This window comes from Plecotus auritus, assembly GCF_963455305.1.
Source record: "Plecotus auritus genome assembly, chromosome: 7".
Lineage (NCBI taxonomy): Eukaryota > Metazoa > Chordata > Mammalia > Chiroptera > Vespertilionidae > Plecotus > Plecotus auritus.
In genome coordinates this window covers 32523614-32540588 of record NC_137774.1, presented here as the reverse complement: position 1 = coordinate 32540588, position 16975 = coordinate 32523614, and the positions used below count along the sequence as shown (strand labels likewise).

General features: G+C 53.3%; 1 protein-coding gene across 2 annotated transcripts in view; it reads left to right on the top strand.

Moving 5' to 3' along the window:
* Positions 1-16975, top strand: part of RAB11FIP4 (RAB11 family interacting protein 4) — a 105400-nt gene that overhangs the window by 75342 nt on the left and 13083 nt on the right. The window lies entirely within an intron of this gene.

Sequence of the window (16975 nt, the reverse complement as noted above, 5' to 3'; positions counted from 1 at the left end):
CACATTCCGGAACTGGGACTGAATCCCCATCCCCCACTTATGCTCACTCACACTGTATTTTATAGATTCTAAGACACTTTTTTTTTTTTTCACATTTCAACATCTCAAATTGGAATGTGTTGTGCATTCGCTGGTGGTTATAATGTAATTGACAGTGCCTGTTCTTTCTTGGTGTACTTGAAATAACAGTGCATCTTAAAATCAAAGGCATCTTGAATTTAATGAAACACAAAAACTAGGTAACCTCTAAGAACTTACATAATTTGCCCAGTTTCTTCAAGGAAGGGGGTAGAACCACCTTGTAATGGTGGTAGGATTTATGAAAGGATGCTGTAATGTGGTTCAAGGAAATGAGCTTCATTGAACACTGAGCAGACCGGGGCTCAGATTCCAGCTTTTCAGCTCATCAGCTGTGTGACCTTGGGAAAGCAGAGCAACCTCTCTGAGCCTCAGGGTTCTTGCCCTGAATATGGGTCATGGCTCCATAGTCATCATGATTATGTACAAGGCACCTTTCCCTATTTCTTTCTTCCTGCATATCATCTAAGGTCACATTGCTCCATTCTACCAGGTTAAAGGGAAAATGAAGGCAGGGAGTAGGCTGCTGGCCTCCCCACGGTAGCAGAGAGAAACTGTGGTGTTATGTACCAGGGCTTTCTGACTCAGTTTACAATCCTCGAACATCGTCTTTTCCTTCCTTCCATCCTCCCATTTTGCCTGAGTTTTCATTTTCACATGTGTTTCCCTTTAGCAATTTTCTTTCAAATCTCTTCTTCCTTTCTGTAAAATCTTCCCATATGTAGCCTTTTTGAAGCTCCTTGTGGTGGGAAAGGGGAGGGGGCAATGCCCGTGGCCAGGAGCCTCAGCTGGCAGTAGTCGGCGATCTAGTGTGCTGTGGTCTCTGCAGCCTTCAGCTCAGGTTCTGGTGCCACCAGCCTTGCTCATTCCTGTTCCCATGGCCTGCAGGGCTCAACCTGAGAGAGCGCTTCAGTGCTGCGTGTCGGACACTGCCATTGCCAAGTGTTTAGTATTCCCTGTACCCTCCTCGCGTTAAAATCAGACCTTGTTCAGACCCCAGCCCTGCGTTAGCTCTGTGACTTGATGCAAGTTACTCAACCTCTCTGAATCTGTTTTTTCATCTGAATGGTGACTGATGCACACAAACATTGGGCACATGATAACTGCTTAATAGGTCTTCCTCAAATGTTTAAGACTACCTGTGTTTCTTCAGCTAGGCACCAAGGGCTTGGGGAGTGCCAGCCGACGGTGTGGCTCCAAATAGATAGAGGAGTTCTGAGCAGGGAACAGCGTCGGTGAAAACACAGGGACCTGTGTGAGTACGATGTGTGGGGCGATGTGTGGGGCGGGAGGGCTGGGCTGCAGGGGGAAGGATTGGGCTGAGCCGTCAATACCTGGGGACCTGTGAAGGTGAGATTGATGAGGTGGCTGCTCACTAAGGAAGGAGCAGGACTGGGGGAGCAGTGGACTGCGTTTGAGGTCCTGGGAGAGAGCCATATGGGGGTCTCCAGCTGAAAGATGCTGGCTGAAGGGAGACCTTCAGAGCAGGCTGTGATCTTAAACCTTGTTTTCGTCGGTGGTCTCCTCTCTGCTCTCTCCCTCTTGAGATCCTGATGTCAGCCAGTAGCCCACCTTCCTCAGGTGAGTGCACGGTGTCAGGGGCCCACAGCCCCCTCTTTGATGAGGTGGAGTTTGGTCTCTTGCACGAGGGTGCACCTCAGTGGTTCCCGGGTACCAGGGTGTAGAATGAATGAAACAGTGGGACAGCTTTGTTTACAAAGAGCCCTATAAGCTGGTGCGGTGGCTCCTCTGGGCCCCCAGGAGGCAAGGGTACTGCGCAGCTCCAGGCTGGGGACAGAGAACCATGGGTTAGCTGGCCAGGGCTGGATGAGAGGTTCCCCTAGTTAGGTAATTCTTCTCTCCATAAATGGTACCTAAGGGGTGTGCCACCTCTCCCAGTCCCAGGAAGAGTCACAGGGCAGGGAAAGGACCTGCTGGGGAGAGTGTGCCCAGAGGTGGCTGTGGGGCTCAAGGAGCTGGGTTCTGGGCTGTAGGGGTGGGGATGGGGTGTGTGGAGTGTTTATCTGAGGCTTGTTTAGGGTCAGGTGTTTGTGGCAAAGGGAGGAATTGTTTCAGACATAAGAACAGTGTGTGCCAAGGCATGGGGGTGGCGGTAAAGTCGGACAGGAGCTTAGTGTATGAGGGAGGGCAAGGGGCAGTATCATATCCTGAGGCCAAGACTGACTGGACAGGACAGTGTGTGCTGGCTGAACAGGCAGGGCCTGGGTCTATGGCTCTTTGAGGGGGTTGATGAATTTTTAGTAGCCTCAGACTCCCCAGGGGGCCTCCTACCTTCTGAGCCCCATCTATGGCATGTGGTCAGACCTGTGCTCACTCACCTGTCCCCACTGGGAGAGCCTGGTTCAGCCTGTCCTGGCCTGTGGCCAGCGGCCCCTGGAACACACAGCCTGGTGGCTGGACCTTGCCAGGGCTGAAGGACAAAAAGAGACACCTGCACTGAGCCTGCGGGAACACTGCTGGGGCTCTGGGCGGATGGGAGGTGCTGTCCACCATGGGGTGGACAGGAGGAGAGTCGGCCTGCCCTGTCATTGGCCCTCCTGATCCCCATCTGTCTGTTCCAGGAGGGTGGGTCATGTGGAGCCTGGCCACTAGCTGCAGGTGAGCATGGGCACTCTGCTTTTGGTCTTCCAGGGCCTGATGGTGTCTGTGGCAAAGAAGAGGTGGGGTGGTGCCCGCCCTGGCTGTAGGCTGTTGGGCAGGGGCAGCTCTGTTCAGCTGTGCTCTCCCTGGGAAGTTCCCATCACCTCCTTTGAGGATGCCCGCTGAAGGAATGCTGCTTGGTCCACCCTGTGGACGGCTGAGAGCAGGTGAGCTGGCCCCAGCCACTGCTTTCCCGGCCCAAGCCTCCACTTGAAGCTCCTCTTATCATGATGAAAAACCAAGGAGCCCCCAAAGCAAGCCCCACAGGCTCTTGACTGTGGGCGTAATTAAACCCTCACTTCAAAAGCCACCTCTTTAAAAGCTATAATTTGTAACCACAATAGCTGCCAGGAGATGTTCAGAGAGCCAGGGAGCCCTTGATGTGCGCCCCTTGAGCCTGTTAACTGGCTTTCCACTGGAGTTGCCCCACACCTGGCTGGGTGGGAACTGGAGCTCACGGCAGGTACTTGAGAATTGAGATGGGGTGATTGAATTTAGGGGTTCATGGCTCAGGTTCACACGGCTCTACCTTTTCGTATGATGACAAAGGGACCAAAGGGACGTAGAGAGAAAAGTCAGCGCATAGCTTCAGGGGAACGTGGGTTAAGCTCTGTGCACCGTGCCCTCCTGTTGGGAGGAGACAGTATTATTGCTGGGACTTAGGGGGAGAAAACCAGAACCCCCCCGCACCCCTCCTTCCCTCACTCCTCCCCCTCCCCCCCAGTAAAGCACATAGCAGATGCTGGCCACGTGGCCAGTGCTCCAAGGGCTACCTTCTTTCCTTTCTCTCAGGTGTGGCTCCACCAGCCACCGATGTAGACAGAAGGTCTGTGTGTGGGTTTGGGTAGGGGATGCAGGGAGCTGGGCTAGCAGAAAACACCTCCCTGACCTGCAGCGTCTGTTGGCTGACATGCCTGGAATTCTTGGGGCTGGCTGCTGGGTTTGGTTTCCAGATGTGGAAGCAATTTAAGTTCTGTTTTCATAATCCCCAACAGTTTGTCTCCAAAGTCCACATTCTCATTTGAAAATCAAGGCTGTTGGCTCTGTTTGGGGAAAGGGAGTAGACTGCTTCAGAGGCCTCTTTGAGTCCTTTTGGTTCAGGAGGTAGGTTCAGTGGGGCACTCTGATTTGGGACCTAGGGTTTTGTTGGGACAGCCACTCCCATCCAGAGCTTGGTCTCTATGGGAGCAGAAGTTGACCCTGGGGCCACCTCCCCTATGGCCACCTCCCCTGTGGATTTTCCTTGGAGATGAGTCACTTAGCTACAGTATCTGCCTGGCCCCTCACTCACCATCACTAACTCTGGAAGGACAGCCTGGGGGTAGGGAGTAGAGAGGGGACTTCGGTTCTGGCCAGTCAGAGGGAGGCTAGCGTCACAGCCAAGCAAGGTGCCCACATGTCCCAGGAATGGTAAGGGCACTCCTTCCCCAAGTGACCACAACAGAGGGAAGACATCTGCTCTGGATTTCAAGTAGCCAAAAATACTGCCTGGCATGGAGAAACTGGTAATATCTTATTCAATTACTGAGTGCTGCTGGCCACAGAGGTGGCCCAACCCAGGACCGGAGGCTCTGTGGTGCCAGCCTGTGGTTCCAGGACTGACTGCTGGTCTCCTGTCTTGTAAACCAATCCCTGTTTAGGTAAAATAACTTTGACATTTGTATTATAACTACACTAAATACAGTTCTGGGCAAACAGAAATCACCTTCGCAGTTTTAAATGTCTCTGACTGAGCTGCCCATGTACTTCTTTAAGGGTAAAACCAGCTGTATTACTGAGAGAACACAGAAACGGGAATAATTTCCTGAGGTTCATATATAAATCGTGTTTACAAACATCATCCTGAAAATCACAGATTCAGCAAGCTTCAGTTTCAGCAAAATGTAGTCTCTGTAGAAGCAGCAGTATCTCCAAGTGATCATGAAAGAGAAGTCAGTGTTTCTTTTGAGGAGAGACCAAAACAAACAGAAACCCCACGTCTCTTGATGAGTTCCTGGAGGTTCAGTAGTTCTCCTGGAGGTTGAATTGAACAGACCGAAGGAATTTGAGTTATTGTCAGGGTGGGAAGGGGCTGAAAGCTGAGGGGTTTCATGCAGGCTCCTTGGGAGAGAAGGGAAGTGTATTTGTTCTCCAGGTCACCACAGCAAAGTGCCACAGGCTGGGTGGCTCAAACTACTAAAATTAATTTTCCCCCACAATATTGGTGTCTGCCATCTGAGAGCAAGGTGTTGGCAGGGTGGATTTGTTCTGAGGCCTCTATCTCCTCAGCTTGCAAATGGCCAGGGTCCTCTCCCTATGTCTTCACATGGTCTTCTGTGTGTGTGTGTGTGTGTGTGTGTGTGTGTGTGTGTGTAATGTCCGTGCCCTAATCTTGCTGCTCATATTGGATTAGGGCCCACCCTAATGACTTCATTTTAGTTTAATTATTTCTTTAAAGATGTGATCTCCAAATACAGTCATATGAATTTGTGGGGAGCAGCAGAAAGCTTCTCTGGAACTGTCCTCCAAGGGGAGGAGGGTAAGCAGAGCCTGGCATCTCAGGAAACCTGTGAGGGAAGGCAGCTCTGCCTTTGGGCAGAGGCTCTCCGTCGGTGGAGGGCCCATTGGGGGTGGCTCTCAGCTAAATGCTGTATTTAGAAAAGTTTCTCATAATGTTATAACTTGTGGTTCACTTTCTAGAGATGATCATTCTCTCTTTCTCTTTTTAAATATATTTTTATTGATTTGAGAGAAGGAAAAGAGAGAAAAAGATAGAAACATCAATGATGAGCATCATTGATTGGCTGCCTCCTGCACGTCTCCCACTGGGGATCAAGCCTGCAACCCGGGCATGTGCCCTGACCGGGAATCAAACCATGACCTCCTGGTTCATGGGTTGATGCTCAACCACTGAGCCACACCAGCTGGCAAGATGATCTTTCTTACAGCTTGAGCCACGTGTCCCCCTCATCCAAATGAACTTGAACTGATCCTTTGGAGCCAGAACTGCTCATCATTCAGTTCTTGCTGCGACTTAGTTACCCTTGGAAGTTGTGTCGGTCCTCCAGCCTCCCTACTGCGCCCTCTAGGATAGTGGTAAGGACGGCTTCACTTCTTCATATTCCTTTTTAACTTGTCAGGGATTTTACACTTTTCCTTAACCAGTTCAGTGAGTTTGGGCCAACTGTCTTTCCTGTTTTATGTACCTAAGGTTTACTTCTAACATACTGAAAAAGATAAGACCTGTAAGAATGGATTATGGGAAGCCATTGGGGATGAGGCCAAGCCACCCACCTGTATAATATAACTCACAAAGTTTTGCCCAAAGCAGTGCTCTACAGCACTTCACAGCACCCCTCGCCAGACCCGAGGGTCCAGAGCCCACCGTACAGCCCCTCCAATAGCCATGACTCCATCAGCCATGCAAACCAGCCCCTGTAACCAAGACAGACCACCACGGAGCTGGTGGAGAAGGAAACCGCACCTTCATTAAGGATTTGCATGTCCCTGGTGCTCGCCAATGCTGTGACCATGTTCACTTTATCTGTTTTGCCTGAGCCATTGGAAAGGAAATTAGGCAAGACATTATCAAAACTAAGGACAGTTCTCTTTTGTAACTATATACCATTGACACAGGTAACAGAATCAAGCATAATTCCCTAATATCACCTAATCTATCTTTTAGCTTCTCTGTGTGTCCCCAAAAGGTTTTTTGTAGCTAGGTGGTTGTTCGCTTGTTTGTCTGACCTGGGATCTAACCAAGGATGACATGCAGTTTTTATGTCTCTTAATGAATCTAGACCAGTGGTTCTCATGGTGCGGTCCTGGGACCAGCAGCAACTGAGAACTTGTTAGAAATGCTCTTTAAAAAAAAAAAAAAAAAGTATTTCAACCTACAGAAGTGCACATTTTCAGACCTCACCCCAGAAACTGATTCAGAAACTGATTCAGAAACTGATTCAACGTGAATTTTAACAATTCCTCCCACCCCCAATGGGATTCTGATGTGTATATCAAGTTTGAGAACCACCGGTCTGGAAAAATCTCCCTTCCTCTTCTTTATACATTCTCTTTTTGAAAAGACCAGGCCAGTTGTCTTGCAGAGGGTCACACAAACTTTGGTTATTTTCCCTGTGATGTGCGATTTGTTCTTCCGTTTCCTGTTTTTCCGTTGAGTAGAAGTTAGATCCTAAGGCTTGATGAGAATTGAGTTATGTTGTTAAAACTGCATGATAGGTGTTGTTGTATCCCTCATATTGTATCATGTCAGTAGGCTAATGTCTGGTTATTCCCGATTAGTGGTGTACGGTTTCATAACCGCATTGACAACAGCCTGTTTTCTCCATGGTAGAGGTGTGGGGCACGGTGGTTGCTTGGAATTTGGCAGTGATCTGTGGGGCGATTCTTTGGTACTGTGTAAGTACCCAGCTCCTCATCAACCATTGACTAATGGTTTTAATCTACATTTGTTGGATGTAGTGTTTTTTATTTGTATCAGGTCAAGTTTGTGTTGCTCAAATCTCTCCCTCCTAATTCTCTTGTTTTCTTGCTCTATCGATTTCTGAGGGAGGTGAATGAAAACCTCCAACTTTTAGTTCTAATTTTGCTTTATATATTTTGAAATGATGCTTTTAGATGCCTAAATGTTTACAAGTGTTACATCTTGTTAAATTAATCTTTGTCATTTCTTCATGTTCCTCTGTCTCTTACCTTAAAGTGTACTCGTCTGACATTAATATAGCCCTCCAGCTTTTGAGAAGTTGGTGTTTATGTGGTGTATCTTTTTAAAATTCTTTTACTTTCCACCTCTCTGTGTCCTTATCCTTAAATGATGTCTATTGTAAATGGTATGTAGTTGTTTTTATCATCTAATCTGACAATATGTGTCTTTTAATAGGATGGTTTAGCCCTAACCGGTTTGGCTCAGTGGATAGAGTGTCAGCCTGCGGACTCAAGGGTCCCAGGTTCGATTCTAGTCAAGGGCATGTACCTTGGTTGCGGGCACATCCCCAGTGGGGAGTGTGCAGGAGGCAGCTGATCGATGTTTCTCTCTCATCGATGTTTCTAACCCTTTATCCCTCTCCCTTTCTCTCTGTAAAAAATCAATAAAATAGATTTAAAAAAAATAGGATGGTTTATTCCATTTTCATTATTTTCTCCATTAGATTTTTAGCAAGACATTTTTATTTTTTAACTGCTAACTATTAACGTACTCAAACATGATTGGAATGGAAATGGTGTGGGAGGGGGGATAGAGGGCTCGAGTGTCTCCTGGCAGGCAGATGGCCCCACTGTGAGGTGAGGGGCATTTCCAGTGGGATCCGTGGTCTGGGCTGTAGCCTAATAGGCTTAAAAACTAGATCTTGTTGGCTCTTCCCACACCCCTGGGACTCATGCTGCTCATGCCCACAGATTGTCCTTAGATGGAAGCACAGAGCCAGAAGGCCAGCTGCTTCCCTACGGTGAGAACTGGGTTCTGGCGCGAGCTCAGGCAGCCCTCTCTCCTAGTTGTCAGTGGGCTCCTGGGAAGTTTGCCCTGATTGGAAGGGTGGTGGGTGAACTTGGATACAAGGGAGCTGAGTGAACATGGAGTGGTCTCATGCTTGGGTGTCAGCTGAGCTGAGCCTCACAGCCTTTGGGGCAGGCTGGTCATGTGGGTCAGCCAGCCAGAGCCCCTGTGGTCTGGGCCTGCTTTGGACCCTCCCTCCCAGCCCCTTACTGGGGACATGTTAGATCCCTGAATACTTTCAGTCCCTCTGCTCTGCCACCCTTCAGGAAACTCACCCACCTCTGCTGCCGCGGGCCATGTGACATCCCTCGTTTCTGAGTCTTCTGGAAGCTGCATCGTGGCCCCCCCCACCCCCTTGAACTCCTGTGACACCCCTTTAGCAGCAGTGTGCGTGTTGGAGGGAGGATGTGAGATCGGGAGAGAGACAGCTCAAGAGTTGCCATTGAAACACTGAGAAAAAAGCAGTGTGGCTTCCACACCCTTCCGCTGCGGTGTGTGCAGCAGCGGCACGTTATCTCCCGCCTGCGCTTTGCACCAGTGGCCTGGGGCTTCTTGAGAAACAGCAGCAAGGCTTCTCCTTCTCTTCTGCCCAGTCCCGGCCTGAGGCTCCCCGCCAGTGGGGGCCACATCCAGGACCACACCCGAACCCCGTCAGCCTCCCTCCTGTGAAGACGGGGGCTGCGAGAAGCACACCCTCTTAGTCTTTCCCGTTGAGCCGAGTGAGCTTCGAGGAAACACGGCTGTCACTGTCCCCTCCTGGGAGCTGCAGTCCACCTTGTGATGAAAAAGAGAGCAGCAGCTGGGCGTCCACGCGGAGAGCTGCTCCTGGAGGCTGCGGGAGCAGGAGCGCGAGCCCAGTGCAGGGTGGTCTTGAGCCGCTGGTGATGATCTCCCTGTTGTAAGGGTTCAGGAGGTGATCTGGGGGCCCCTGGCTGGCAGAGAGAGCTGAAAGTGGCCTTTGCTGCCACCCCCCTCCCCCGCCCCAGAAGGGAGGTTGGCTAGAGGGGTGGCTCCTGGCCACTCTGATCTGGCCCTGGGGTGGGAACCTGTCTTCCTGACCTCAGCCCCCAGCAGAGCGGGAAGCTTGGGCTGCAGAGCTTGGCTCTCCGTGTGAGATCAGTCCCCATGGCTGGCCGGATGGGCGATTAGCTCTAAGGGTTTGGTGACCTGGCGCTCCCATGTTCGCCCTGGCCCTTGTATCTGAGCCAAGGTTATTTTTGTTCAGAATGCACGCCCAAGGCCCAGTCTGCCTGTGTGGATGCTTAAATGCCCCTTTATTCCCACCCTCATCCCTTCCCTGGCACCTGGGCGACCTCTGCTGACTCATGATCTCTTATCAGCCACTGATGAGCACCAACCACCCACCTGCAGAGCATGGCCTGGCTTCCGGGCAGGGGTTGGCAGCCACAGACAGGAGTCGGGTACAGCCTGGCTTGCTTGCTAATCCCTGCTGCCACCATCTTTGCATGACGAGTGGCCAATACAGTGGTATGTAGAGGATCCCCACCAGGTAACCTCATCTCCACCCTGTGGACCTGGGGACCTTGGCATCCACAAGTTAGTTCCTTACACTGGCTCTCTGCTGCCCGCGGAAAAGACCCCGCGAGACCCTGACCAGGCTGTCACTGTTCCTGAGCTGTTTCCTGGCTGGGAGTGTGATGAGTTTCACCCCCAGCGTGGCCCCCAAGCCTGCTCAGCTCACTCAGGCCGCAGGCTGGCTTTTCCCCCCACCAGGGCGTGGTTTGTGTGTTTCACTCCCATGCCTTCCCTGCAGTGCGGTTCCACATGAGCCCACGGTGCCCGGCTGCGAGGGAAGCCGGGATGTGCCTGCCCAGGCTATTTTTATCCAGCCCTGTCCCCACAGCACTGTTCTCTGGCTCTGAGTTACTGCTTGGGAGCCAGGACTGGGGGTGGATGAGCCAGAGCCTCGGAGCCTCCCAACTCCCTTGCCCAAGCGGCATCTCATCCTAGCAGTCATTACATGCAGAGACACCTTCCAGGAGAGTGGGCAGAAGAAATCCCTGGCCGGGGGCAAAGAGGCCCCTGGCACATTTGGAGGGCAGGCTTTGCATCTTGTGAAAGTCTGGCTTCGGGAAGCTGAACCCAACCTACCTTCTCCCAGTATGCCAGCAGGTCAGAGGGACGGTCCCGGGGCCGGATATTGGCCATGAGGCACCCCTGGGTGTCTTCTCTCAATATAGTGAAGACGATAATAGCACTTTCTGTGTGTGCTTAGAACATGTACCAACTCATACAGCCCAAATAATAGTTACTCCATTCCGTAGACGGGGAGACTGAGGTGCTGCGACCCGAGATCGCAGAGCTCGTATGTGGCAGAGCCTGGATTTGATCCCAGTCGGCCCACCTCCAGAGTTTGCTCCTCACACCACTCTGCCCCTTCCTTCTTTGCTGTGTTTCCAGCATCTGTGAGGTGGGGGCATTGTTCTAGGTTCTCTGTGGCAATCCTGTCAGGTAGGTTCCTCCATCCCAGGCTCAGAAATGAAAAACTCCTCCGGGGTCGCAGCTAACCAGTGACAGGCGAGGATGGCCTCAGGGTGGCTGTGTTGGGCTCTTCCCAGCCAGTCCATCATTCTGCAGCACCGTATCATTCCACAAGTACTGGCTCCTTTCTATATCTGAGCCCCTCCACCGGGGCTCAGATGTAGAAACCCCACGGTTACCCCTTTAGGCTCTTCCCTCCCCCAGAGAATGTGGAAATGGGATCACCTGGTGCCAGTGCCCTCCGTACATTAGCTTCCAGGAAAATTCAGAGTAATGGTGTGTGTGACTTGGTGGTGGGATCCACGGGGGCCAGGTGGGTAAGGGAGCACCAAATGACATCATCGAGTCTGAGCCCCTGGTGCTGCCGAGAGCATGGACAGTGGGCCATTGTTGGCTAGTCCCCCTGGGTATTCATACCTGGCCTTTCACCAGCCATTGAATTCAGCCCTTGCCAGCTTCCTACAGAAGAAGGGGTGACTTTGGGGCCTGTTGGCTGCTGAACTGGAGAGGGGACCCACAGGCAGGCTTTGTGCCTCCAAGCTCCCACTTCCGGCTGGGACCAGTCCCATCCAGCCCGAGCTGGAGACAGGGTGGGGACATGAAGGGGACGCTGGCGGTGCAGACCTCCCCTGCCAAAGCAGCCTGTTTGCAAACCTTGGGCCTCAGAACTCTCCAGAAACCCTTGGTCTTGGATAATTCCCCTGGCCCAGCCTCTTGAGGAGGGCATACCTCCCGGCCTCCTGTCTGATCAGGACCTGGCTGACTGGCCCGCCGGGACAGCGTGTTTTCTGCAGCGCGCAGCCCTGACAAGGCCAGACCCGGACTTAATGTTCCCACTGGTGCTGACTCCCTGGTGCTTGTGAAAATGATCGTGTGTGGCCCCGACAGTAGCCTCTGAGGTTCAGGTGGCTGTCTTCATTCTCTAGGAGTCGGGGGCTTACATGTCACTTGTTCAAGGTCACACAGCTTGTGAATGGCGGGCCACCAGGACTCAAACCTAGTCTGCCAGACTCCAGAGCCGCATTCACAAGGGGGTGTGGGGCTGAGGAGGATACTGCATCTGTTCTACCCCCTTTACTGCTGGGGTCCCTCAGCAGGGTGGGAGGAAGTGATCCGGAGTGGGCTGGCCATATCTCAGCCACCCTGGGCCTTCAGGAACAGGGACCACTGTACCCAGGGCTGGCGGTGGGTCCGAAGGAGAGTGCTAGGAATAGGGGTCACCCACAGGTGTTGCCTGGTGCTGCCTGCTAAGGACACTGTACTTTCCCTAACGACCCCCCAGAAAAGACATACCCTTTCTGTCCCACCTGTGGCTGAGAGGAGCCACTGGAGGCCACCTGGTTGGGACTTGGGTGACATACCCACTCCTCTAGTCCTGCCACCCCTCCGGAGCAGGCCTCTGATCCGGGACCCTTCCCAGGCATCCTCTCCCACCCAGGGAGCACACCGCTGTGGAGGCAGTTCTGGACACAGACCACATGGCTGGGTGAGCATGAGGTGCCCTGTGGGTTGATGTCGTCCTTTCCACCCACTCCTCCCACTCTTCGTGGGAATGAGTTCCCCCCCAACTCACCCAACACACACACACACACACACACACACACACACACACACCACACACCCAACACACACACCACACATACCCCCAACACACACACCACACCCAACACACACACACACACACCCAACACACACACACACACAACACACACCCACCACGCCCAACATACACACACACACATCCAACACACACCATACCCAACACACCACACCCAACACACACACACCACACACCCAACACACACAACACACCACACCCAACACACACACACCACACACCCAACACACACACACACAACATACACACACCACACACCCAACACACACACACACACAACACACACCCACCACGCCCAACATACACACACACACATCCAACACACACCATACCCAACACACCACACCCAACACACACACACCACACACCCAACACACACAACACACCACACCCAACACACACACACCACACACCCAACACACACACACACAACATACACACACCACACACCCAACACACACACCCAACACACACACCCAACACACACACCCAACAACACATACCCAACACATACATGCACACACATCCAACACACACACACACCACACACACACCCCCAACACACACACACCACACACACACCCCCAACACACACACCACACCTAACACACACACACACACATACCCAACACACACCACACACACACACCCAACACACACCACACCCAACACACACACGCCACACAACCAACACACACACACCCAACACACACACGCCACACAACCAACACACACACACCCAACACACCCAACACACACACCACACACATACACACACCACACACCCAACACACACACACCCAACAACACACAAACACACACACCCAACACATACACACACACACAACACACACACAACACACACACACACCCCAACACACACACACCCAACAACACATACACACCCCCAACACACACACACACAACACATACACACACACACCCCCAACACACACCACACCGAACACATACACACACCCAACACAAACACACACACCCAACACACCACACCCAACAACACATACACACCCCCAACACACACACCACACCCCCAACACACACCACACCCAACACACACACACCGAACACACACACACACAACACACACACACACACACAACACACCACACCCAACACACACACACCAAGAGGGGCTGCCGCAGCCCAGGTTCCCTCTGCCTGGAATTGACCTTGGGTTTGTCCGGGAACTCCTGGAATCTGTAGCTTCAGTAGAATTTGCGTCACCACCCCCAGGCGGATTAATCTTTAGCTCCCGCACATTCCCCAAAGATCTCCTTCTTCCTGGAAGTACGTGAGGCCTGGGAGCTCCACGCTGGGCCCCAGCAGCCAGGCGCCTGGCTGGAGGGTGATTTAGCTCTCGGGAAGCCCGCGCATTGTCCCAGTCCTCCTAGAAACCCTGCGAGGACATTTTTATTATGGACGAGTTCTTCCTTACTCTCTCTAACTTTATCTAGGAACCATAAAAGAAAGAAATGGGCTTGGAAGGGTTTCTAGTGTGTCGGGGTTCTCCCGGCCAGTGCGTGGTGGCTCAGGCTGGGCTGAGAGGTTGCCTCCCAGCACCTTCCTGCCCCTGCCCTGCCTCCCTGCCCGAGGTGTGGGCATCGGAGCAGGCTGTCCCCAACCCCAGCAGCACCCTTGCAGGCCCAGTGCTGCCCCCAAGCCCTTCCCCAGAGGCCCAGGAACGGGAGCTGGGCCAGAACCCAGGCCCTCGGGGAGGACTCCAGGTGACAGGGATGCTTTGGTCCAGGACAAATGCCAAAGCGCTACCATCCTGGACTAATCAGGCTGCAGTTAATTTTCTTATAGCTGTCCTTACATTATTTGAATGGAGGGGAAAACTACCAGAAATGGTTTTGAAGTTAAAATTTCCACTTGCCTCGGGCAAACAATTGTGGGTTGAATGAAAAGGGTGAGTGTAGGGAGCAGCTAACTTTAAAGGAAAAGGCTGGCATGATGAGAGAGAGAGAGAGAGAGAGAGGAAGCGAGGGGTGGGTAAGGGGCCTGGCATTGGCAAGGGGAGACTGGCTTTAGGTCTCTGAGGCTGGGAAGTTCCAGGGTAACCCCTGCCACTGGAGCCTCATCTGCCCATGTGTCAGATGGAGACCATGAATCCTTAATCTCTGCTCTTACACCTCCCAGCGCTCTCCGGGGCTGTAGTGAGAGATGGGTGGGGAGTTTGTGAGACAGACATATACAAGGCCTTGTCAAGTGTGTGGGGCCAGGCAGATATGGACTCCGCCTCTGCTCAGTCACAGGGTAAAAACACACCTCAGGAGGTGGCGGTCTTGTTGGGAGGGAGGGACCCCTGTGGAGCATCTATCCTTTCTGTTGCCCCACCTGTGGCTGAGAGGAGGCCACTCTGGTTGGGACCTTGGGTGAGCTGCCTGGAGTTGGTTCGCTGCTGTGGGATGTCAGGTACCAGGGGGCCTCTGGCCCCCACCTGCATGCCGTGAGTTGGGTGTCTCCGGGCAGAGTGCCCGGGAGAAACTCAGCCTCTGGGTCTTGGTATCCAGTGAGGTCAACAGGAGTTGTCCTGAGGCCAAGCTGGTCACCTGAGCACGGATGCTGGTCTCACTTGGCGCCTGCCTGCTTGCCTTCTGAAGCAGGACAGGTGGCAGTCCCCTCAGGACCCCTGCTGGCACCGTGCTGTGGGGAGAGTGGGTGTTGGTGACTCACAGTCCAGTCCCAGCCCTGCCACTTACTCCCACGAGGCTCCAGGCAAGTCACCACCTACACAGCGTGGGAGAGGAGACCCAGCTCACAGGGCTGTGAAGACCGGAAGAAGCGCTCATTTGTAAAGTGGCTGAGTGCTCTTGTGACCCACAAAGCTGGGGTTCCTAGCAGTGCTAGCTCCCCTGCCGGGGGTCCGGGAAGGTGAAAGCTCACAGGCACGTTGCCCCTGCAGGAGCCCCAGCTCTCCTCGGAAGGCTGTCTCCTCCTGCTCTCTCCGGCATCCACGCACTGACTCGGGGAGTTTCCTGCTGGGGCAGGAAGTGGACACATGAAGTTGCAGCAACAGGGCTTCATAGTTAGTCATCTGCCCCTGTGATGTGTGCTCTCCTCGTGGTCACCATGAGGTTTGGAAGCCCATGAAGTGTGGGTTACATAGTGATAAAGGGAACCTAGCATGTGGCTGAGGCAGGTGGGGACCTCAGAGGCTGGCTGAGGACTTTTGGCAGGTGACTCTCTGAGCCTTAATGTCCTCATTAGTAAAACGGAGATAAGAATCCTGAAGAGGTGTCACGAAGCCCAACTGGGATAATATATCAGCTCTCGGCACGGACTCAGTAAATGAGAGTTCCTCCTGGGATGCAGCGCCGGGCTGGCAGGTGAGGAGCTGGCGTAGGACAGGATCTGAGAGAGCTGGGAGCCACGTGGGCTTGGATTAGTGACATCTAGGTAGAAAGGGCTATGGGAACACCAGCGGTGATTTTAATTACACAGCCCCTCGGCCTCCAGTCGGGTCCTGGCTGTCTGATGCCGACTTTATTGGCCCATCTGGTGCTCAGCCGGAGCCATGGCATCAGCCGGAGCCATGGCATCGGCAGGAGCCAGGCTCATTAATTAGCATCTCTTAGCCCAGGATGTGTTGGTGGGGGTAGACTCCCCCAGGAGCCTGTGCACCACTGTTTGCACACGTCTGGGCAGGCAGAGCCAAGCCTGTCACTGACCTCCTTCCTCAGATGTCCCTGATCCTTATCTTGTCCGAGCTAGGAAGCTTTCCATAGCCCTTCGACTGTTAACGCTTCTTGCAGTTCTGGGGCTGCAGGGAGCACCTTTACTGGGGGGCCTGCCAGCCCGAGCCGAGGAGCCCGCTTAAGAACCTTGGGAACAGGTTGACATCTTGGATGGGAGCAGGTGGAGGCAGTGCCACCCGGGAGGTACCTACCTCCTCAGAGACAAAGCGGCCCCAGGAAATGGTCTGCAGAGAGCTGTCCCTCAGACCAGAGTAAACTCTGCATCAAACCAGACCTCTACTCCTAGAAGATGATTTGAACAAAAGGTTCAGGCAAATCTTGCGCCAACATTGTGCCGGCAGCATGCTAGGCGCTGGGGACCAGCCCAGAGCTCCGAATGGGGAGACCTGGTGTTCTTGCTCCTGCGTGGCTGTGGCAGGACCAAGGAGACAGTGCCTCCCAGGCTGGCATCGCATCCTGTGGCCGGGGTTTATTCTTCGAGGTCCACTGTGACACAGCGCTCCCGTAAGATTCACTGCCACTCCCAACTTACAGAGAGAACTGAGGTCCCGAGAGGTTATGGGAAGTGCCCAGAGTCTTGGAGGGTGTCGTGCTGCACGCACATCCCTGTACTGGGTGGCAAGCTCTGCCAGGTCAGGGTCCTTGTTCTCGGTGGCCATTCATGGGGGCTGTGCCCTGAGCACCCTCACCACGAAGCCTTCTCCCAAGTCATTTGGCCTCCTGTGCAGCCTTTGTGACAGGGATCGTGATGAGCTGCCGGGGGGCCTTGAACCGTGGCCGGCCTGGCTGTGGCCCTCCTCCATGGGTGGCTGTCCCTGGGGGGTTGACCCCTCACTGGCCTCTCGTGAGGGGCAGTGTGAGAGGCCCCGAGACGAATCACCTGGCAGGCGCTCTCATGCTTGGAGCCTC